We start from the raw sequence: 25,154 nt of genomic DNA, 5'->3' as shown, positions 1-25,154 counted from the left end.
ACAGTACAGTTATAACATTTAAAGTGCAGCAAAGCAGAAGAACAAAATTCTCTTCAATAAAAAGGAAGTGACTTCTGGCCTTCCTGTCTTTCAGTGCTTGGAAAACTATATATGAAATAGGAAATCTTTCCAGGGTCACTTTAAAATTAACATGTGCTGCTGATGCTGATACTTTGACGTCTGTCTTCATCTCAGGTGTCTCACATTCACTGATCCTTCTGTTGGCTTCACTCAGAAGCAATAATAACAATAAAGTTTATTCTTTTTTATTCTAATGTATCACTCCAATTACATGAGCTCCACACAGTTATCTGACCGCACACTGTTGTAGAGAAAAAAAAACAAAACTGCTGCTCTGCTGCTATTGATGTAAACATCAATTGATATAAACATCAATAGCAGCAAAACAGCATTCAGTGGTCCACTGTAATAATGGGTAGACCTCAATAACTTCATCGTTTCTGAAAGAACCACTTCAACAGATGTTTTTCTCAGTGAAATGAACAGACGCTGTTATAAACATTCTGAACCAAAGAACATGGATGCTAACTCAGAACCGAACTGTTCTTAATTCATTGATCTGAGAGATTAACATTCAACAGAGTTCTACGGAGGAACATTAACGTAGATTAATTTATATTTATGTATTTATATTAAACAGGACATAGAGATAGCAGTTATCGATTCATTATGATTGATCAGCTGTGACCTGCAGGACACATAGCTACAGCTGACAGTTAATTAATTTATGATGCTGACAAACCTGATTTAGAATCACTGTTAACACCAAGTCAGGAAACGTAACCTGACATTTACAGAACAACTTTAAAAAACAATGTCTGAACATGTTTACCATCAGGAGTTACAGTCTGATGTTAACTTACAGTAACTTCAGCTACAGTAATGTAGGTCACTGCTTTATATGTGATATTGTCTAGATGTGGAGAAGAGCACAACTAGTTACAAAGATGACTTTAACACAAAAATTCAAGATGTCAACCAGGAAGTAGCAAAATCCTGACTTCACAATGGGTGACGTCATGGTAGCTAAGTCCATCTTTATTATGCAGTCTATGGTTAAATACGGTTATCCTGGATAAATTCTGACAAATATCTGTGTTTCTAGCAGCTCAGTGCTCCACGATGTTCTCTAGCTAGTCTTTGAGTTTCCTTATTTGCTTAGTGAGTTTAATTTATGCACAAATCATCAGTAATTAGATTGGTTATTATTACTCTGCCAAGGAACGTGGCAGAGTTATGTGACAATCTCCATTGGTTTGTCTGTCTGCAACACTACTTAAAAATGGACTAACAGATTTCAGTGAAAGCTTCAGGGAAGGTCAGAAATGACACAAGGACAAAATTATTAGATTTTGGCAGGGATATGGCTTATAGTCTGGATCCATAGATTTGTTAAAGATTTCTGAATCATTGCGAGATAGCAGTCACTGTAACTATGACTACAAGTTAACACTACGTCAGTTGCCTGCTGACAATCACATGATTGCGATCCCACTACAAATCAACTGTTGCTGACTTAACGGAACTTATCCATCAGAATTGATACACGGAACAATTGATTAAATTTCTACGTGTGTTTCCAAGCCCTCTCAGTGGCATCTTAACTGCGTTGTGTCTGTTGCCATACTACTCCTCTGCTGCTGCTTAAAAAGTTTAAAAGGCACTGTCTGCACACCTGATATTAAATCTGCTAATCTGGCCTGTCTGTGAGGCATTCAGGGTCGGTCGGATAAAAACAATGCATGCAATAAAACTCACTAAAAACCACAACAACAGGTTAACATAAAAAAAAAAAAAACATGCATTTGTCCATAAAAACCGACCCCGTCATATATTAAAGAGTATAAAGCGCAAATATAATTACCTTGCAAAACAATTTAAAAATCAGTTACAGAGTAAAAAATAAATATATTGTCTTCACATTTAATGATCATTGTATAACTCTTTTGCATCATCCTCACAACAGTCTAAAAGTACTGTAAGCCATAGGCTGTACAGCTTTGTAAATGTTGAGTTACTGAGCTGGTCACTGTTTACACAGTGTACTGTGTTGGAGTGTAGGTGTGTTGTAGTGAGGAGACAGCAGCCTTGTTGGACTCAGCTGTCATGTTTCCTCATTTCACACTACAGTGACTAGAGAGAGAGAGCGAAGGAGAGAGGCAGGCAGTCACTGTTAAGTGTAAGAGGAAAGCAGATTGGTTTGACATGTAGAAAAAAACAAAACAAAAATGGACTCTTGCTGCAGGTCATTTCATGTCCACCTGTGTGTGTGTGTGTGTGTGTGTGTGTGTGTGTGTGTGTGTGTGTGTGTGTGTGTGTATAGGTCACTCATTTCTATATATGTAAACATCGTCTTGTGTAAACATTGTGTTTTTCACGCGTGCTAATGTAGCTTTGGCCCCTGAACATGATATTATTTTTAATGTGTCTCTGCTTTCTTTTGTGTGGTGTGAGTGTGTATCCAGCTGTTCTATCAAAACAGGTAATGAATGTGAACACAAGCACCAGACAGAAAAACATTGGCAATTTCTTCTGGATGAAACTGCCTTCTCACTCTCTCTCTCTTTCTCTCTTCCTCTCTTCTCCCCGCCCCTCCTCTCTGTCTCTCACACACACACGCACACACACACACACACACACACACACACACACACACACACACACACACACACACACACACACACACACACACACACACACACACACACACACAGTTGGCCAACTACACTCAGTTGCTTGTTACTGTCGTACACCCAAAGAGAGCTGTAGGCGATACCTTGTGTCCAGAATATCACACTCAGAATGACTGCAGGCATCTGTGATACAGGAGGAAACTGTGTGTGTGTGTGTGTGTGTGTGTGTGTGTGTGTGTGTGTGTGTGTGTGTGTGTGTGTGTGTGTGTGTGTGTGTGTGTGTGTGTGCGTGTGTGTGTGTGTTCACACTCCACTGCTCCTCTATCAGGCTGTTATGTGACTATTTTTCATGGATGTGATTAGCTGCTGGCAGCAACCCTCCAGACTGACACTGCATTGTAGAAGAACAGCGTGAGATCCATATTCTGTTTTGTCCAACAGACAAAGTCAAACCAATTTTGATTTTATCTATCTATCTATCTATCTATCTATCTATCTATCTATCTATCTATCTATCTATCTATCTATCTATCTATCTATCTATCTATCTATCTATCTATCTATCTATCTATCAAGGTGTTAACCAACTCTTGGACATTCTGAAACCCATGCAAATTGTCAAAACACAGTTACCACATGTGAAGCATATTTGTGCTTGTTTGATGTGTTGTGGATAAGATCATCATTTATTTATTTTTTTCTGTCACACTCTAACAGCCATGTGGAAATAAGAGCTGGACACATCAGTTTGTCATCCAGGAGCAGCTTGAATAAAGCATTACAGCTCCAATGAGGAGGGCTCACTCACCTATGGTAATTACTCTCTCTGGTCTGATCACACTTGTAGTCAGCAGTTGATGCAACAAGTTTAGGTATCTTGTCAGTGGAGAAGTGTGGAGTTCATTCTGGAAAATGACAAGATTTAAAATGAGACAGGCCTCCTGAGACAAAATACACAAGGGTAGTAATTAGACACAGGACCTGAGAGAAGACACTACTGTCGCCTCACAGCTAGAAGGCCCTGGGTTTAAATCTTACCCTGGGGTCTTTCTGTGTGATGTCTGCATGTTCTCCCTGTGCCTGTGTGGGTTCTCACCTCCGGCTTCCTCCCACAGTCCAAAGACATGAGTGTGGTCAAAACAAAAACCAGCGAATGGTCAGATTGAAAGCAGGACTTGATTTAATGTACCTGAAAGAACACACGGAATTATTTTTATTAACAGCGAACTCTAAAACTATTCCATGAATACTACTGCAATCTTGTTGATATAGTATATAGAATGCAAAGTGGTCTAATTCCTTAGATTCCAAATTCCATTTGAGCTGCAAAACTGGATTTTGGTTCGTGACTTCTCTCCTTGATGGCAATAGCTAAACTTAGCTTTAATATTTGGTTGGTGGTTGGGATTCTTTCTCTTCACTGTTTTCTGAGCAGATGATGCAGACAATGTCCAGCTGCACACAGAGTTACTGTAATAACCTGGGACACATGATTCTATCTTTTCTACCATCTTTATCTTTAAAAGGCCTGGGCTTGTTTTTCATTTCCACCTCCTGTCTGTCTCTCTTCTCACATCTCCTTTGCTTTTTTCCTCATGCTCTCATAGCAGTAATTATCAGCCATTTGTTTGTTTTCCTGCAACAAGCTTTGCTGCTATATGATAACACTTTTACTAGACAGCCACTTAAGGGATATGTCAGTATGTATATTTGTTTATGCACAGATGTATATGTGCATGTGTATTTGCATTCTTGGTGCTAATTTCAAGTTAATTGTACAGGGCTGGGACAATGACTTGATAGAAATGGACAGCTGTTTTCTTCATGCCATTACGCGTATAGGGTGTAATAAGTAAGTTAGATCGTATGGAATATTGTGAATTGCATTGGACATTTTTTCACATCTGCACCAGTGTCGATTCAAAAGCATCCATGAGAGCAAAAGACTCATTTTGCTGCCAACATCAGATGGATCATTCTCATTTTGTTGCACAATTAGAAACCAAAATGTCCATAAAAAAAGAGAAAAATTTTACTATGATGAAGACCGAACATACCAGACGATTAGAGTTTATTACAATATTCTAACATAGTCCAGGTTTTGACAAAACATTAACAGGAGTTCGGTTTGTAGCTTCCAGCTCTTTGTAGAGTGTTTCCTTTGAGTTTATTAATTGCCTGCAGCATCAGACAGCAGCACAACCCATAAGCAAGAGAGATGCATGTATTTATGCACAGCACATCAAGGACACTTCATTAATTACTGAAAACTAAGTTCTCTGACATATATACAGAGTTGTTCAGGATTTGAGTCACACTGAGTCCTTTCCTTTAATTTAGACAGGTGAGGTGTCAGTTTATAAGTAGCAATTAAATAATTTGTTGCATGGCAAGCTTGAGTTCTGAGCTCCATCACAGCTGTCTGGAAATTTTTATTTTATGCTTTACAAGTAGTTAATTATCACAACAAAATAATTGTCAGTGTTTCAGAAATCAGAAACTAAGCTGTTAGTTATTTCCACAGTTTGATAAGCTGCTTTAGTTTAAACTGAGTCTTTTATTAGTGCATTATAATGCATTTTAGCTCACCTAACGTGCTGCCCATTTCCTGTGCATGAGAGTTATAGTGTATCATGGCTTTCTCCATCATTTTCATGTGCACTTAGAAGTGACCCATATGTGAATGATAGAATGTCGTCACTTTAGCAGACTACTGAAGCAGCAATGTCAATGTGGGATATCTGTCCTTTAATATTAGTATGTTTCGAAATGCTGAAATGCTTGTCATGTTGAGTTCCTCTCTTATTTGTGGTGCTGTGTTCTGACGATCTCTCTTACTGGTGACAATGATATGTTTATCCTCTGCTTTTGTAATAACTCTCTTTCTCCCAGACCTTTGTGTATCATCATAAATTCCAGTTTCTTCTAGTCTCTTCAGGGTGTAGTGAACTCATTTGTTGGACACCATTTGGTGTTCTGCAATTTCTCTTTTAATGTGTCCTTCTTTCCTCAATGTACAAATCTGTACTCTCGTTTCTTTACTCAGCTGTTTCTTTATAGCCATGCTGTGGTAGTTTGTCAGAGATGTGAACACAGTTGAGATTTGTTGAAATGTTTGTATGCAAACTCTCAAAAGCCAAAGAGTTAAAGTGAATAGTGATTTGTTTTTCATTTACGCATTGAAGTTGTGACTCTTGTAAATCTTCTCAATCCTAAAACTAAACCCTTATTTTCTTTTGTAAAGATTCACTCAGGAATTGTCTGGTAACTTCAATGTATACCTAAAGGTAAATTGAGGGAAATGGTGCTTATCAATGAAAGTAACGTCTGAGTAAATATATCCCAAAATCCATAGAATTCATACTGTTTTTTTAAGTAAGGCACTGTGAACAGAAAATTGAATTTGCTTCAGAATGTTTGGCCTGCATCGATCTTGCTTCCAAACAAACCCCAACCAGAATTAGAATTAGAATTAGAATGGCTTTATTGTCATCATACATGGCATGACGAAAATATAAATAGCTTCCACTGGACAGTGCATAGCAACAAGCAATAAATAATAAAATGTCAACATTAAATAATAAAATCAAATGTACATATATAACAAAACAATATTAAAAATGCCAACGCGTGCAAAGGAGGCCAGATATTTACAATATGGGAGGTAGATGAAATGGAATAAGAACCAGTAGCCTAGGATAAATATGTTATGGAATTGCATGAAAGCAGCAAAAAGTGACATTGTGCATTCAGGTAGGCAGGTGCTTGGAGTTCAGGAGTCTGATGGACCATGGATAGAAACTGTTCCTAAGCCTGTTTGTCCTGCATTTTGAGGATTTGAGGAACCATTTAACAATTCTTCTGTTGAACTTTAATGAGGAAATTTTTTGCTAAAATTATTAAGAAAGATGTTTTATATTTGCACCATTAAAAGCTTCATAGAAAACCAGTACAGCTTTCCAACATAAATGGTGTGCGAAAAGGGAAACATCTTTTCTGTGTTGGGCCTTTTGAAGAGAAATCAGTTGCAGGGAAGGGCGGTCATTTTCCTTGTAAGGCACAGAAGAGAAAGAAGTTGTGGGAGGAAACTAACACGATTGTTTGGTCACAGTTGTATATGCCATGGAAATTGAGCAGACAGCCAGGGACAACATTTTGTACTTGTTTGACGGTCCTTTTTTTCTGTCTGCTTAAAGAAGCAGGGAGGTGTAGTCTCTTTGTGATGAGAGTTAAGCTTAGAGTTGGACAGTGAATGAATAGAATGGCATGTCCTCATCACAATGGGCTGTGGAATGTGGTGATGTACCTATGTATGTGGATGCCTGTAGCCTTGACACCTTTCATGAATTCCACATCTTACATTTTTTAGTTCTCATTTATGAATGTTGCTATGTTGTATTCATTCACCTTCAATTCTGTCCTGTTAGCAGGGATGGGTTTGATAATCAGATGATCAAATAGGAGGTATTACCAAAGATATCACCTTCTAAATAAATAAACAAGTTTGCATTTGATTTTAAAAACTACATTTATATACTGCATTTACATAGCCAAACATTTGTTTGGCTATATAAATTCCATGTGTTTGCAATGGATATGTGAGCAAGATGGTCAAAGCAACTCTTCATTTCTTTGTCACCTGACTCAATGGGACAATGACAAGTCCACACATTGGTTTACAGTTTTTCTCAGTCACTTTGGTGCATTTCTGAAATCATCCTCGACATTTGCAAAACAGCAAGTGCATTTCACTGTAGTCTCCATCATGTCCACTGTGGGATGCTGCTGCTGACCTTCCTCCAGTCCACTGCTTCCAGCTGTCCTATTCCACCAGTCTCACCTACACACTTTGAATTTTACTACCAGCTATATATGTAGTATATTTAATGCCAGAGCCGTACATCATAACAGTGAACTTATGAATCACTTTCAGTGTTGGCTTGTACTTCGCATGTATCATCTATCTTATCAGGGGAAGGCCTCAAAACTGATGCTATGATCAAACAAAAGAAGGCCAAAACCACAAAGGAGTCAAATAAGGAAAAGAAAGAAGATTCTGGGAAGGGGAAAGGAAAGGGCAAGGGGAAAGGCAAAGTGAAGAAATGATCGATCTGATTCAAATTCAACCACCAGCGACACACACCTCGACTAATAAGACGTGAATAAGAGCTTACAGTCACGTTCTCGGCGTTTATCACACTTTTAAAAAAAAAAAAATCGGCCTTGTGAGCGAGTTAGCAGCCTAGCAAGCAAAGTTTCTTTGTGAGGATGTTGCGATATTTCAGCTCGTAGTCGAACGAGGAAGCAGCTCCAGTTTCAAAAAGTCACTTCAACGTCAACTCCCACGTCTTCCGACGTGGGAGTGTTGGCTTGTACTTCGCATGTATCATCTATCTTATCATGCATGTATCCAGTTGTGTATTATATGTTGCTTGTTCCTCACCCTCCTCTACTCCCATCCCTCGCACTCCCCCTCCATCTCCCCATCCCTCTCCCCCTCTCTCCCTCTCTGTCTCCTCCTCTCTCTCTCTACCTCCCTACCTCTCTACCCCTCTATCTCTCTACCTTTTCTGTCCCTCTCAACCCACCAGCCAGCAGGCAGATGGGTCCCCCCACATAAAGAGCCGGGTTCTGCTCAAGGCTTTTTTCACTGTTAAAAGGGTGTTTTCCTTGCCACTGTCCTCTTAGGGCTGCTCTGGGGGTTCAGGTATATGAGTTCAGTGAAGCGTCTTGAGACAATTTGACCTGTAATTGGCACTATCTAAATAAAATTAAACTGAATTGAATTGAATCGAACTGTATCACAAATGCTGAAGTTGCCAGTGTCTTATTCAACTGATGCACTTATTGAGCAGAATGAGCAACAATAACTAAAAGTTAAATGCAAATGCAGACTTTGACAGTGCAGTGAATTGCACTTATGTGGCCACAGTTTGAAGCTGGTGGTTCCTGGGAGCACTTTCTGTATTTGCTAAAGTCCTTGCAGGGCTGTGAGGTAATGTAGTGTTAGCTCTCTGGAGAACACACACATACAGACACTCACACTCTCTCTCTCCCTCTCTCTCTCTCTCTCTCTCTCACACACACACACACACACACACACACACACACACACACACACACACACACACACACACACACACACACACACACACACACACACACACTGTTGTGCGTGCGTGTGCATCCTTCCCATAGAAACATGTGGTCACTCCATCAATTCTTGTTCCCTTGCCTGCTTCTTTATTTCTACCTGTTCCCTGGACAACCATTCATCCTGGTCATACCAAAGTTGATTACTGATCCTGTCAGCTCTGTGTGTGTGTGTGTGTGTGTGTGTGTGTGTGTGTGTGTGTGTGTGTGTGTTTTTGTGCTGTCATCATCAAAGGAAAACTGAAGGAACATCAGTTCCACTGCATTCTTTTTTCAGAGGACTGAGTTTTCATTTTCTGCAGTTTTATATAGTTTTCATTTCCATAGCACCAGAGGTGGTCATGGTCTGTGGGACAGTAAAATCAAACAAACCACATCATATCCAAAAGTGAAACTCTTTTATGGGCAGTCTGGGTTTCTGGAATAAAGTGAAGAATTACTCATTAGTGTGTGATGGATATCACAGAACTGATTTCACAAATGATCTTGTTGTGTGATAGCTGCTGTGCAGGTTGGTGCTACTCTGGTGTTCTCAGTCATGGACATAACCAGTCCTCCTTAGTATTCATGCCGTCATAACTGAGTGTCAGACACAGCATTGAGCAGTACTGGAGCACCACATGAGACTGGGTAGTATTCCCCTTTTCTCTTTACCCTATATATTTCACTCTTCAACTGTGTTACTGACACCAATAACTCTGCAGCTGCTGAAGGCAGAGTGTAAGATGTACCACAGTATTACAGAGTAGCAGACAGTTTTCTGAACTTGTGTGAACTAAGGTATCTGCAGCTCCACATCAGCAAAACAAAAGAGGTAGTGGTGAATTTCAGAATATTCAGAATTCCTGCTACTTTTTTCAGTTAGAGAAGAGATGGTGGAAACTGTACAGAGGCTCAAAGACCTGAAAGACTAAATGTGAAATTCTCCAGCTATTTAAATGAAGGGACACAGTAAGCTATTTTTCATCCACACACTCCAGCCCTTCAGTGCCATGCTGATGATGTTTTCTGAGTTTGTAGTGGCCATATGGCAGGCCTTTAAAATAATTGTGTAAACAGCTTCAATAACAATTGTAAGTGTAGGTTTTAGGCGTATCTCTACCATATATAATGAGTTTGGTACATTTCTCTCTGGTAAATAAGATGGCAGTAAGCCAGACAACCAATAACAGTAATAATAGTTTTATTTATATAGCACCTTTTAAAATGGCTTTACTTTTCTCAACAATCTTGATTTTATTAATCCAGGGTTGTGGTAATGTATCAGTTTTTTGGGTCCTGTAGGGGGAAACAGCATCAAGGATAGTCTGACAGGTATGACCATAAAGAATTTTACCTGGACATAAAATAAGCCAATAGCTCTGCAAACTGTGCTAAAAACTGGTCTGGTGATTATTGAAGTTACCACTACACAAGTTGTATATACCTGAAAGGAGTCACTCTAACTGGGAGCCAATGTGTGTGTGTGTCTGTGTGTCTGTGTGTGTTTGAATTTATTCCATGTTCGTATGTATTTTGCTTTACTTTCATTTACTCACTTTAGAATATCACAGTTGCGTATTCAGAATAGTACTGGCATTATTTTAACAGCACGGCCATTTTTAATATTTAGTTTTTAAGGCCATAATCAATGTTACTGTTGTATTTTTGTGTTTAAAGATTGCTTGTCATATTGATGTCAAAAGGTTTGAATAAATCATTGCAATTTTTAAGATGATTAGAAATAGCTGATAAAGTTGCACTGATGATTTCAGTGAACTCAGTGTATATAAAGACCTATGTACACGTTTCTCAACAACAACCTCAGGCCTCCCTTAGTTCAAAGGCCTCCTCTACCGAGGTGACTTCTGGGGTTAGTAGGCCACATGATACATGACAATTCATGTGTCAAGGAATCAGAATCTCCTCTCCAAAACATTCATATTTTAGCACTTTCAACCCACGGAGGGAAAAGTTGAGCACTACACCAGAAGTACTGCAGATACTGCTGGTCTATCTCTACTTTCTTCAAAGATGTGTCATATCCTTCAAGGTGAAATCTGTAGTCTTATCAAGACTTCTGACAGGCTTCTTTGCTTGATAGATAGAAGTGCAGTGTCTCCTAGGACAAATTGCCATCTTCTCTCTACTCTCCCCCATCAGTGTCTGTGCCTTAGATATCAGCAGCCTCAAGCACATCTGGGCAGTGGTGATGGGCTTTTTGAGGCCCTGGAGGATCTATCAGACTGGTACTACCAATGGACTTCATATTGTACAAAGATACACTTAGACCATAGGGTCAATGACTCCACAGATACTTCTGTATCACTCAGATAAAGTTGTTACAGTGACTGTGGGAAATAAAACCCTGGAGACCATGTTATTTAGCCCTATTTTTTAAGAAGAAGAAAAAAAATCAAGAATCATCTTTTAATCACGGGGTTGAAATATGTTCATAATTACCTAAGGGAAATGTAGTCCCGCTAATGACTGGGAGGGCTATCCAGCTATCACTGACTTAATTATAATTGGGGAATTTCATCTTATTATTAATAGGTGTGTGTGTGTGTGTGTGTGTGTGTGTGTGTGTGTGTGTGTGTGTGTGTGTGTGTGTGTGTGTGTGAGAGAGTGAGTGAGAGAGGGAGTATCCATGTCGACATCCTTCTATACATGGGTATATACTGTAGATGTGCTGGCTTTCATACTCATATATGCGTGCACATGAATGTGTGCGTGTTGTCTAATATACCTAATAATTACCAACTACATTAGCATTTAAATGGGAATGTATGTAATAATAATTACATCATGAGTACTACGTTTTATTAGCATGACCCCTGGCACCGTGTTGATGGAAGGTGGAAAGGGGGAATAGATGGATGGATGGTTGATAGATGGATGTAAAGGGATTTGGGCAAAAAAAAAAAGAGAACATAATATGAGTTGAGATGAGTTGGGATGGGATTAATGACTCTGATGTGAAAAGTTGTCATTGATGCCCTGGCATTATTAAAAGTTTAAGAGTAATGATAGCAATCATGGTAATAACGCTAACTTATGAACGTATGACAGGGAGCGAGAAAATAGTACAACAGACTACAAAGTCCACAGATAGCACTATAAAGATACCGGAAGTTAGTATATGAAATTGTTAAACTGTTCTTTAGTCCACAATCAAAACTGAGCCAACACAGTGTCCAATTTCAACAGTGAAGAGTCATCAAAACACAGATATCACTTGCACCTTGACAGAAATACAAGCTGACCACTGTAGGGGAACACGGTGAACTGCGCAGCCATTTTTGCATTGTGACTGTCCAACACGATGCACACTGGTCTTTCAGAAAGTCTTTTTTCTGAGCCCCACAAGCCCCATGAAAACCACACAAACACATGCTCTCATCCTGCTTAACTGAAATTAGAAAAGAATGATGAAGTTCAGTGAAACAAATGTTTTGTTTTGTTTTCTTGTTAAAGCATATCCCTTAGTGATAACGTTCCCAGGAATGAGTCAGGTACCATTCTGAGGTTGACGTAAAACTACTACGTCTTTTGTTCTAGTTCTAGTGATGATGCCAACAACGGAACCTTGGTCTGGGTTATCTCAGATTCAATGGTTCATTTGGGGTCTCAAAGCAAATGGATTTAGTAATAGTACATCTGAGATTTCAGCATGAATTTTAAACTACTGATATAGCCATCTGCTGTTCACCACCTGTTTAGGATGATATCTAACAGCTGATTGAGGTGGCCAATATTTAAGGAAATCACCTGCAAACTGGGGTGTTTTTTATGTTTTTTATACCTGTTTGGCAATTTTAATGGAAATTATATGTAGGTAAGTCTGTCTATGTATTTGGATTTGTCAGCAGTGAGCAAAAGATAATACAATGGAACACAGTTCAGCAGCACTACAAATAAACATAGATTCTTGTGTTGTCTGGAAAAACAAAGCAAAACAAGAAAAAAAAAACATAAGTTCAAGAGGGATGTATTGCTGGCCAAACCATAACAATGCTTAGTTCCTGCCTGAAGCAAAACCTGTATGAGGGTCGCTGCCCATAGGGAGTGAGTTTGAAAACCTGCTGGGTGATTTGAGATTCTGAACTCGGTTCGTGAACACCAACATTTCAAATACAGGCAATCGCCAAATTCGTCACGAGCATGAACACTCTAAAGACACTTTTCGAGGCAAGAGCAGAGATAAAGTAAGTGTTCATATCGAGGATTAAGCAGGCTTGTAGTCAGCAATGAGAAAGCAATCAGTTCAAACAAACAAGTCCAACAGAACAAGTTAGGAAATTATCACTGATGACTGAAACTAACACGGCTAACGGGCTGTTTTAGGACAATAATGGGCATCCAGCACCTGTTGTGCCTGGACCTCTAATGATAAGAAGAACACATCTCTCCTCCTCTACGTGTCTCTCTAATTTTCCGCTATAATAGCATAAATTACAATGTGTAATGCTGTGTATGAGTGTGCATGTGAGAGAGAGCGAAAGAGCCTGGAAGTGGGATATATATATATATATATATATATATATATATATATATATATATATATATATATATATATATATATATATATATATATATATATATATATATATATATAGACAGATCTGTGGATAAACCTGTGGAGGTGATGTCTTGCCCTGCCCTGTGGTTTGCTCTTTGCTTCATAATCGCTGCCTGTGGAGCCATACATGACTCATGTTGTCCTGTAGCCCATTTAAAGCGCATTAGAGGAGAGGAAAATGTCAGGGTCAGCCCACATTGGGTCGCACAGAGTGAGTTGTGTGCGAGTGAGTGAGAGAGCTGCAGTTTTTTCTCCAGGTTAAGCACTGTCAGTGACAATGGACTGTAGCAAGACAGAGAAAATGAGAACTTTGTTTTTCACTGTTCAGTCAGCATTAAAGCTATAAGAACAAAACTCTAATGATGAGAGCTGGTCAGGGTTAAATGATATTTTTTTTTCCTGGGCTTCATTAGAAGCAAACAGGTGCAGAGGTAGCTGCATTATTACACTTCTTTACAGGGGGTTTGTGAACAGCAGAGCAGTAGTCACTTTAGATTCTTACCACAGATTTACATGTTTAAAGGTTAATTTACTTATAAAAAGCTCTCTCTAGTTTGTTGTTTGCTGGTGTCGAATACAACTTTTAAGAATGTGTTGACAACTGGCAGTTAAAAATGAATGTGCAAGATTTCTGATCATTCTTAAAACATTCAAATCCTTATTAAGTATTTAATTTACTGATTCATCATATCACACTCGCCTGGACCTGATGTGTGCCATTAAAAGGAATGACAAATATGTTTTCAAACAAGGCTTGAGGTAGGGGGAGAAACCAAAATGCAAAGCAGTTATTTTAATGCTGGACCTTTGTTGTCATGTTTTCCTAATTTGCTTGTGTTTAATCTGTTTCCATGTGCTCTCTCAAGTTGAAGTGTTGACAAGTCAAGGCCACTGTCATTATGTTAGCAGTGGAGAACAGTCTTTCTACAGAGTTAGTTTATTCACTTTTTATTAAGTTAAAGTGTGTTTTGGTCAGCTGGTCTCATTTATTGGAGCTGGAATGTAATTCTCTGTATAGGTATTATTCAACAAATGCTTTCAATCAGGGATGTCAAACTCTTTTTAGTTTCATTTGATTTTCAGCGATATAATAACCTATAAATCACCACAACTCCAAATTTTCCCCTTTGTTTCTGTGCAAAAAAGTACTTTCTGGAAATATTCACATTTAATGAACTCTCTTTTAGTAAAACATTATGAACAAACTGAAATTTGTTTAATAACAAGAAAAGTCAATTTCAACAACATTATTCCTCAGTTTAGCATTTCTGTATTACAACTTAGAGGTCACAGAGTATCTACAAAGGCACTGGGACTGAACAATACAGTATTTTACTTTATGATCAGAACAACTTGTCAAGATATAAGAATTATTGTAAATTTACAATCATTTCCACATGTGTGTGGTAATCCTCACCACCACACCACACAAACTAATTGGGAACTATTAAGGAAGAAAGTTAAGTCATCCCTCTGCCTTGTAAATGTATAAAAATTATATATAAAACATACATAAAAGTTGTGGCAGTACAGTGGACAAATTTAGAGTTACTGTTACTTTTATTGAAAAATTGCAGTTAATGACACCTTTGTAATTTTTACACTTGCTGACAATTTATGCTGACAGAGCTGTCAGCATAAATTGCTTGAAAATGAAGGTTTTTACGAAGAATTTGTTTGGAAATTTAGGCAGCTTAATGTAGATGTTGTTTAACTCTTCAACTAAGAAATGGATTCATAAAAGATAACTGCGTGATTGTTGCACGTTTTATACCTACAAGGCACATGTTCATTGTGTCTAGTGTGTGCTTTCTAGGTTCTTTCTTGGTGCTTCCCTTTGCCACTGGTTTTGTTAGTTTAATCGCACTATGCAAATCAATAGAGATGTAGAACTTGCTTGAACTTACTTCTATTACAGTAAGTAAAACAGTCAACACATTTAACAAAGTATTTTTGTTATATGTTAATACATTTATAAGTCTAGACTTCTGTGAAACGTTTTGTACTGACTTTTACTGAAATTACTGTATGTCCCTGTACAATTAAACTCTATTCACAATTTAATTTAGATAGAAACACTGCTAACACATAACATATTCAAAAATGCAGTTTACTAATACAGAAAAGTATTGTTATTTTTTGGACATGGTGTCTGTTTATAGTCAGAGATTCCTTAATCATAATGTATGATGTTTATCTAGAGGTTGACCTTAATGCTTCAGTATCATTTACATCAGAACCAACAATTACAGATTCAATCAGCTTTTATACAGAAAAGACATATCGTATTATAACATGGATATAAGAATTTAAATACAGAAGGAAATGCATACAACCTGGATATATCTTAATTAAAAATGCCCTACTTTACCTATGCAGTTTATGTACTAACATGGATATACTTATATTTGCCTGTCTGTGTTTTGGTATATCCACAAGTGAGTCAAACAGGTTCTGACAAAAAGTCACCCGTTAATAAAAGACCTTTTTCAGATATTTAAGGCAGTTTAAAATTGGTACACATTGCACTCCATTACTTCAACACTCAGTTTGATTATCACACCTCAGTGAGAGTGCATGTATGCGTGAGTGTGAGACAGAAAGGCAGTCAAGAGAGTGTTAATTGTCAGACAAGTAGAAGATAATTTTTCTTTTTCATTTTAAGTGTTTACTCACAAGTCAGCCATCCAAAAATTAAAAAAAAAATCCTTTCACCTGTGAAGCAGGTTAATGTTGCAAATTGCATGTTCATGAGATTGAGACTGTCATTTAAGTACAAACCAGACACATGGGTAGATTTCCAAATGTGCTGGTGTGGTCAGGTGCCCAGGGGAATCCGGGGGACTTTAGGGCTTAGTCATTCATTTCTGTGACAGATCCCCTTTAAAGTCCTCCTGGAAAACTGAACTAATCTCCATTAGTCACATTAAACATGCCACAGGAACCAGCATTTTTCTCCTTTTTTGAAGGGAATTTATGTGCTGCCGTTTATCCCCTCAGGTTTCCCCTCAGGTTTCTTGTGGGGCATTTCGGCCCTGACTATATGTACACATGTCCACATGTTCTTCAGTTCTTGCATTTCTATCTGAATGGTGATTTTTACTGACATTTCACTGCACATTGTGTTGTTTTTCCATGCTGAAGGATTTCTTACACAAATTCTTCCTATGGTGTCATTTACAACATTTGCAACTTATGATTTTTGCATATTTAGAACATATAAGATGGCCCACAGACAGTTAAGTATATCATGTTTACACAAGCCTTTTTAGAGCCACAGAACCTGTCACAAGAATCTTAGGATTAATAAGGAATGGATGATTTGGGTCAAAGACACAATATATTGTTACTTAGAATGGTGCTATCAAACCTAGGCCATCAAGCACATGTGTGGTGCTTAAGATTTGACCTATGGTCTGTGATGCAAAAAATATATTAAAAACAGCTACAGTTGGGCATATAAGCTATTTCTTGAATTACCATCATGTTCAATTCAATTCAATTTCAGTTCAATTTTATTTATATAGCGCCAATTGACAACATATGTCATCTCATAGCACTTATTTTAAACAAAGAACAGAGAACCCAACAATCCAATATTCTCTTTGGATTTTGCTTTAGCCTAATTCTCCTACAACTTTTTTTTTTTTTTTTTTTTTGCAGTTTTGCAGTTTTGCAAGCACTTCCAAGCCTCATGTCAATCAAAATCCACTCTCACAAAGTAACAGTAAAAACTGAATAAACAAACTGACTAATTACACTGTCTAGGATTTTTAGAATCCACATGCCTTTTGACCCTCACTGAAAACAGTATTGCAAGATTACATGGAGCCTGGGTCCTGATTAAAATAGTGGAGACTTGTAATTAAGACCTACAAATCTTTGAAAGAAGCTATTAGGGGGAAAAGTAATAAAAAAAGTGTTCAATCCAGGCCAGTCTAAAGTTACAGAGAGCACTTCTTTACTATTAATGACACTCAATGAAACAAATTCAATTGCCTTTTATCTTTAAGGAAGACTAATACATTTTTTTTTCTCTGTGTGATAAATCTTAAATTCTCAAATAACCAATTTCTATCTGGCACCCAACTGTGATTTTTCACCTGTGATTGGAGTTTTTAATTTTTTTTCATTTTAAAATTAATTTTTTTGCACTGCTACTTTTCTTAGTATGTGCTGTGGTGTGTACTACATTCACAGTAGTAATATGTGAATGTAGTAGACAGATTAAAAATGCAGATAAATAGAAATGAAACAAACAATTTTGTTCTTTAAGTTTTTACTCTATCGAGGCTCTGCCTCCTTGGAGGAGGAATAACTTAAACAACAAAAATATCTGTCTTTTAATAACTTAATTATAAACTTTTTGCTTATAAAAAAAATTACACAAATAAAAATGTATATTCCTAAAAAAAGAACCATCAAAATGAAATGACATGTCTATTCATTGATTCAACTGTCAACCACAATTTTGTTTGAATTGAAAAACTTCACTTATTGTGTCAAATATTGCTATTTGACAAAAGTGTGATTAATTGCGATTTATTAATTACAAAGACTATAATTAATTAGATACATTTTTTAACCATGTCCCAACACTAATATATATATATATATATATATATATATATATATATATATATATATACAAAACACAAAACGTTTTATTTGTATATTGTCGGAATGCATGACATGATTTATTTATTCGTAGCTCTATCTGTATTATTAGTATTATAATGATCTGGCTCTACAGAGATCATCATATGTAATAATAAGTAGTAGGATAATACTTGGCTTATAACCATTTTTCTTTCCATGTTTCTATATGAATGCATACTTAGGTTTGTTTTACACATGTATTCATGTGTAGATTACATGGACAGTTTAAATCAAGAAGTGACAGACACACAAGCGCAGAGACAGACAGACAGACAGAAAGACAGACATGCTGAGCCTGGCAACCAAGCAGAGATAATGTGAATGTCTCCGTAGAAATCCTTTTGTCAATGATCACTTATTACTGTTTCTCCCCTGAGAAATTAACCAGAGTCATTACACAGCGCCCAGGCACAGAGAGCAGGAGAAAGAGAGGAATCATGTTGATTATCAGGAGCAAATCATCCCCACTCCATGACTCCATTATGTCTCTGTCATGTGACCTCATGGGATATCTACAGAGACACTGATGCTGACAGAAGCAGAAGGGGAAAGCTGGGAGTGAATTAAGAGTGCTTTGTATTGAACAGAAATGAATAATACTGAACCTAAGTGTTTGCTCAGTGCTTCATCTGTGATGTGGGTTCACTTCTGTTCACTGAATCTAAATCCTTGAAAGTTTACAGGTAAACAGAACAGAATTTATCAGTACAGCCTCTAATTCTGTGATGTAATCAGTGTGATAACACCATATATGGTGACTAATTGTTAGCTGGTCAGCATATAACCAACCAAACACTCTGTGGCTGAAATGACAGTTTTTAGAGTTTTAGACTTTTCCCAACGAGTTCATGTTCAATTAATTTTAGGCAGGAACACTGCCTCCTATGCCATGCACTCAAGTATTAATGTGTGTGCCTCTAGGTGGCAGTATTATCACAACCACTGCCAGCCTAAGATCCACCTTCAGGCTGCATTCTTCTGTGTGTATAAAAAGACTGACTTTCAGTAGAAGTCTCCCAGGATGCACCCTGTATGTTTCTTTGACCACTTCTGTTTTTTTTTTTCTCCTTGAGATGTGAAACAGCTGCTTTATTACTAGTAAAACATCTGTGAAAAACCCACAGTGATGCCACTAATTATTTCATGAGTTTCACACACAAAATTTTCATTTAATATACTGTAGATAATGCAAAAATGAATGGACAACACAGCAAATACCATAACATCACATTGTAACTTGGCTAAAGATAATGGAATGGCTCAGTAATTGTGTATATTTTGTCTACACGGCTTTGATGAGATTGGCTGTCTCAGACTTAGTTTATTCACTGTCAGCCTGCACTCAGATGGCAACAGTAAGAGGCACTTTGATTTGTACTTGCTTTCCATGGACAGATTTCTGAACACAGCGGGCAGCTCTTAATACCTCAGAAATCCTTTGCTATGTCTGGCCACTGTGCCCAACACATCCAGGTATATTCACTGACATGCTGCTACAGCTCATTATGCAAGTTGCTATTATATCCTGTAAAAATTACAAAACTGTACCTACGTACAGCAAATCCGCATCTACATACTCCATGCAAGCACAATCCTGCCAAGCATTTGCACTGTTGCCATTGTACTGTTGCTGCTCAAAAGCAAATTTTTGAGCCATTTGCAGACATCCACAGAGGAATGAGTGAGAGCTCTCATGGATTGAGGCAATGATTTTACATCATTCTCATGAACTAGTAGACACCATAACACTGGCTTTACACTTCTTACTGCTCTTTGTTCCCTTCGGCTTTCCCTTTGGCTCTCTGGCTTCCTGCTTGGCCTGCTTAGTGCTGATGTACACAAACTCATGCTCTTGCATGCAACAAACCATTCACTTTTCTAACCTGGCACTGTAATCCTACACAGATCACATACACATGGATAGGCAACTCGAACTCACTACCTTTTGTGTCTGACCTATTCTCTCTCTCACATACACGCTTTAGTTCTTGAGTTAGAAACATTTAGATAGATTGTACAGTATATATTTTACCTAGTGCTTCCAAATGTATGTGCTATTATATCCAATGTTCCACAAGAGTAAATGTTGTCATCCTCTGCTATTAAGAGCTCCAGAATGATTCATCCTTTACTAGCTATTGATGTGGTCATTTGTATTTATCCATGTAGGTATTAAGCAGAGTTACAAATTGAAAGTTTACCATGTCCTCTCAGACTATTATTCTGACTTGTTCAGTTTTAAGTAGTGCCCTGATTTGATTTTTGATCTACATAAATACACAGCAAATACTGAGCCTGATGGTACTCTAGAAGAGAAGAAACTTGACCAATTTTACGAAGACTGGGGGAGTCGGGAGTTAACTGGGACACTGCAGCTGCTATTCCCCAGGAGACCTTCTAACGGGTTAATCCAGCCTTGAATGTATGTAATGTAACATTCTTTTAGATCAGCATGTTTCAAATGTTTTTTATTTAGTTATTTTTTGACCAATACAGATGCTTTAAGGCCAGGAATGTTTTTTGGATCTGAGCTGCTGGGTGATGCCTTTACAGTATTAAATTCTACATTTTTTATTCATGGAGTTGCTATGCCTCTAAAAGTAAATATTGTGGATAGTCAAATTATTAGGTTTGTGCCTTATATTTTGCAGAAAGATAGCCAAAAATCAAATATATATATATATATATATATATATATATATATATATATATATATATATATATATATATATATATATATATATATATATATATATATAAAAATAATTTTTTTTAAACAATATTGTTTTAATTTGCTTGTCATTCAGGGTTTTTGTTGTCACTAAATATTTCACAATATTTTACAGTACAATTTACTTACAAGTCCATGCATGATTAAGAGTTTTAGTGATATTTCTAATGTAGAAAGAGGATGTTCTTACCATATTTTTTTAACCATATTTTGTAGCTTGTAGAGCCACAGTGTACCCTACCATCTTGGCACTAGATTTCAGTTTACAACAGGGTCTGTGACCACATACACAACGTTGATTTTAGTAACTTAAATGTACTTGAAGTGTGTATTATCTTGCAAAAGGATATCAGATTGGTAGACACTAAATATTAAATGACTCAGATCAAATTGTGGCTAAATTAGAAAAAAGCTTGATTGAGATATCCAATCAATCTAAGCAGCAGGAAATTTATAGCAAACATTGATATATTTAGGACAACCTTCCACCTCTTCCAAGTTAGGTGATCTGCTGAGGTAAAACTCTACATAGGGAACTGGCACTGAACAGTAACACTGGATGTGTGCTTCCATATTATTCAATACTGATGTAATTCCTAGAATGCCGGGTTGGAAAAAAATGGGTCTGAGTGGAGGAGGTGGCAGCAGAACAAAACAGGTTTGACTGAAGAATGTGAAGTCAAGTCCTCTCACAGAACAGTGAAATTATTTTTTTTCTTACTCTGACAACTTATATAAAAATAATAAGAATAAAATGACAATCTGCAGTCAGGCAGGAACCACCATGATATCAGAGACAGACACACCAGCTGCACCCAAACTGATTTTTGTTATCAAAGGCCAGTATCAGCCCAAAGCATCAGCCTAACGCCGCTCTAAGCCCTCTCCCTCTCAGAAACTTTCTCGGCAGGGAGCAAAAGCTGGTGCCAGAGGCATTCTTCCTCCGTGGTATTGCTTGGACAGAGACTTTGAATTGACACTGGTTCCAGTTGGGTAGAAACTTGTAAGAAGGGGCTGACTACGTCGACTTGCTTCCTTGTTTAAACTCAAACCCTGGAAACCACAGGGATTAAACTTCTGTCATCGTAACCTTGTCCTGTTCTGAGGGACTCACACTCACACACACGCGCACACACACACACACGCACACGCACAAAATGCAAGACCTCTGCAAATACAAAGTATTTTCCTCAGAGGAACTGAAACTCATACGTTGCTTCCACGGTGTACTTGACAAGAGGTGGCAATCCCGTGTGTGTACATGCATGTGTGTTCTAAAACTTTCTTTTGGCTCACACCAGCATGCTTGCACCTGTTTAGCAGAGTGGAACTGAGAACAGGGCTCTACTCCTGCCTCTCTGTCCATAGCTTTGATGCTTGTAGAGCAGCAGGAGTGAAGGGGCTCGCTCCACACCATTAGGCCTGGGTTGGGATGAGGGGCACTCTAGGAAGCTCCCTCGACTCTGCCCTTTGCCTCTGTTAAAACTTTAACTGCCCCCCCCTCCCCGGATAGCTCGCTAAGGGGCCCATCCACTGAGCTGTCACCTGCCAACACGAGGCTCTTAGTGTGAAGAGAACAGGAGGAGGACGAACCGTCAGCCGCCAAATCTCAGTTCTATGTATCCTCTGATTTTTGCTTTGCCACAACTGGAAGCAGCAGCCGTGTAACTGCCAGTTCTTTACAAAATTAGCATTTATGGACCAATTATTTTGTTCATTTAACTGTATAGTGAATTTTAATAGGAATTTTTAGCATCATGGGGTTATTTTGTCCGCCCAGCAAACCATCTCCCGCTGTCCACCATCCAAATTTCTAGAACAGCATAGTTAGGGTTGATTGAAAAAATTCTTTTACTGTCATCAGAGCTAAGTAAATCATGACTCTACACAACAACAGAAATAAGATCTGCCCATGCTACCCAGGGTTGAAGCTTGTTGCGTTACCTCATCATGATTTTCAGGTTGGAAAACATACTCAGTGTTGTTTATTACATTTACATTTGTTTATGACCTTAGTTGTCCCAGATTCAAAGCATATAAAAAAAACAAAAAATGCATAAAAATGGTTTAATCAGTTGCTGACTTTTTCAGCTCCTGACAGAAAGATTGCCAGACTACTACAGCACTGTATATCTTGCTGTGTATACTGTTTTATCCTGCAGAGGGTCACAAGGGGAAGCAACCCACCAGCAGGTTAGGTTCATACATAGAACCTTTTTGCTTCTTGCTTTGCTGCTTTGCGCTGCTCGTGCTGTGATGTGACTTTGCTAACCATTGCACCAACATGCCCAGTGCTATGTATCTCAAAAAAGCAATACAAAATACAAAAAGACAACTGGCTTTGTCTGATCATGTTAAAACCAAAACCTCCAGCTGAGGGTCAGTGTGAATGGTTACACTGTCTGTCAGTGCCTGTTGTCATCTCAACTGGACAGCTGATTGATGGCTGGCCTGATTCCCTCTTACCCTGCTGCAGGAGATGTAGATGACAAATGACAGGCAACAAATGATCAGCTCCCACACACACACAGCCAGCTTGTTGTTTCCAACTGCAGTCTAGACGGTGATAATTGATGAGGAAATCCTTCTGTCCTCTGGCAGTAATTATATTGTTATTGCCTAGTAAGTACACAAATGTACACATGTTGTAATTCATTCTCTGGGTAAAATGCACATCCATCTGCTCAGCATGGGGTTTATGGATTTACCACACAAACTGCTGATTATTTACTCCTGGATCTGCAGCACTTCTGCAACACTTGAGCTGAATTGAAATTTCATGACTGGCAGTGAAACTGCTAAACACAGACATATATATATATATATATATATATATATATATATATATATATATATATATATATATATATATATATATATAGTACAGATGACTATTAGCTGATTAAGGTTAAGATCATATTTATCATGCTACTCTGCCTGTCTGGGGAAAGCTTTCAGGTAAACTGATTCTGCTGAAATGCTCAAAGATTCTCATGTACGCATGCAAGAAATTCACAGGAAACATGACTTAGTACATTCCATCAAAATGTAGTCAGAGTTTTCTACAAATGCTGTAAAACTCATTCAAATGAGTTTGCATTTGTCAAAGTTCTACACGTGGCTTTCATATTAGCACACATAAAGAGTAGTGTATATTCTACATATATTTAAAAAAATTTAATGATATTTTGAAAAACAGCAGGAAAAGGAAAAGAAAAGGAACAATGAAACAAAACATGTCTTCCTATAAATGCACATAAACTAAATTTAAAATAATTTATAAAAATAAAACAACAATTTTTCCTTCCAATTTTTGGATGGCATACTGACAGCTATGAACATGCTGAGTAAATATGCTAAATGTTTAATATAACTGAAATAAATTCAACAGCATGACCATCTAAGAACAAATATGCTTTTAGTTTTTCCTTTGATATAGAGACAAATAAGTTTGTATTTATACAGTCCAGCATTAAAATTGGTCACTGAGGCCTTTACAGTCTGCAGAACACATGACATCCACAGCATAGACCCTTAGATTCTTATCAGGACAATACATAAATAAATACTTAAAAGATAGAAAAAAATAAAAAGAGAAGCCTCAGTATGCAGCACCGACACAAATGCAATAGATATTGTAGAGCAGACAGAAATTGTGTAATTAAAAACAAGAAAATATTAGATTGTATGAGATAATGTCTATAACATAGAATGTAATTTGTTACAAAACACCAAGCAAAAGTGTAAAGAACAACATATCATACTCACAATGTTCTCAGTTTGAATTTCATTGCTGGACCTTCCTGTGTGCACCCTGCTGCCGTCTGCACTGGTTCAGCTGCTCTGTTTCGCCCCGCAGACCAAACACAATTAGCTTGTGGCAAACTGTAAACCCGCACTGTGGGTGTGTATATATTCTTGAGCGATAAGAGATTCCTTTTTTTCCCCCTGCATTTTGCCCTAGTGCAAGCAGCCTATCCTTAAATGACCCAGAAGAGGGAAATCATGTATGGAAAGTGTCATTTCATACTGATAATCAATCAGTAAGACTGATTATCAGTATTAGCTACAATTAGTGATTGCTTCAATTGTCATTTGGATTTAATTTAATTTCAAAATAAATCAAATTAATTAAAAAATGTCTTAACTGTTGCTTCCAATTATATATAAGGCTTCAAATTGGAACCATAATCAATTACATTAACATTTCTTTAAAAATCAGGTATCAACTCTTTGTGGTCTCATTTGACAAAATGCTTTTATGTTCTTGCTAAATAAAAAGAGTTTCACAGAAAACAAAATGAGCAATTCAGTTCAGAAGACCACAATATTACCTGACATTTCATTTCTTTATTTTACTAATATGAAACAGGGCAAGTCAAGTGAGATTAATTTA

The 25,154-nt window shown here is 37.6% G+C and overlaps 1 long non-coding RNA gene across 1 annotated transcript in view; it reads right to left on the bottom strand.

The window, feature by feature from the left end:
- LOC129348767 (uncharacterized) overlaps positions 1-24,624 on the bottom strand; it is a 47,300-nt gene extending 22,676 nt beyond the window's left edge. Inside the window, exons 1-3 of the long non-coding RNA XR_008601458.1 lie at positions 24,527-24,624; positions 3,693-3,843; positions 3,463-3,559 (exon numbers count right to left, since the gene is read on the bottom strand). This is a non-coding gene — a long non-coding RNA (uncharacterized LOC129348767). The remainder of the gene's footprint in view (positions 1-3,462; positions 3,560-3,692; positions 3,844-24,526) is intronic.
- Between the last annotated feature and the right edge of the window lie 530 nt (positions 24,625-25,154).

Source organism: Amphiprion ocellaris, chromosome 4 (assembly GCF_022539595.1).
Source record: "Amphiprion ocellaris isolate individual 3 ecotype Okinawa chromosome 4, ASM2253959v1, whole genome shotgun sequence".
Lineage (NCBI taxonomy): Eukaryota > Metazoa > Chordata > Actinopteri > Pomacentridae > Amphiprion > Amphiprion ocellaris.
Note: the sequence above shows the minus strand (reverse complement) of the source record. Positions and strands in the feature narration are given on the sequence as shown.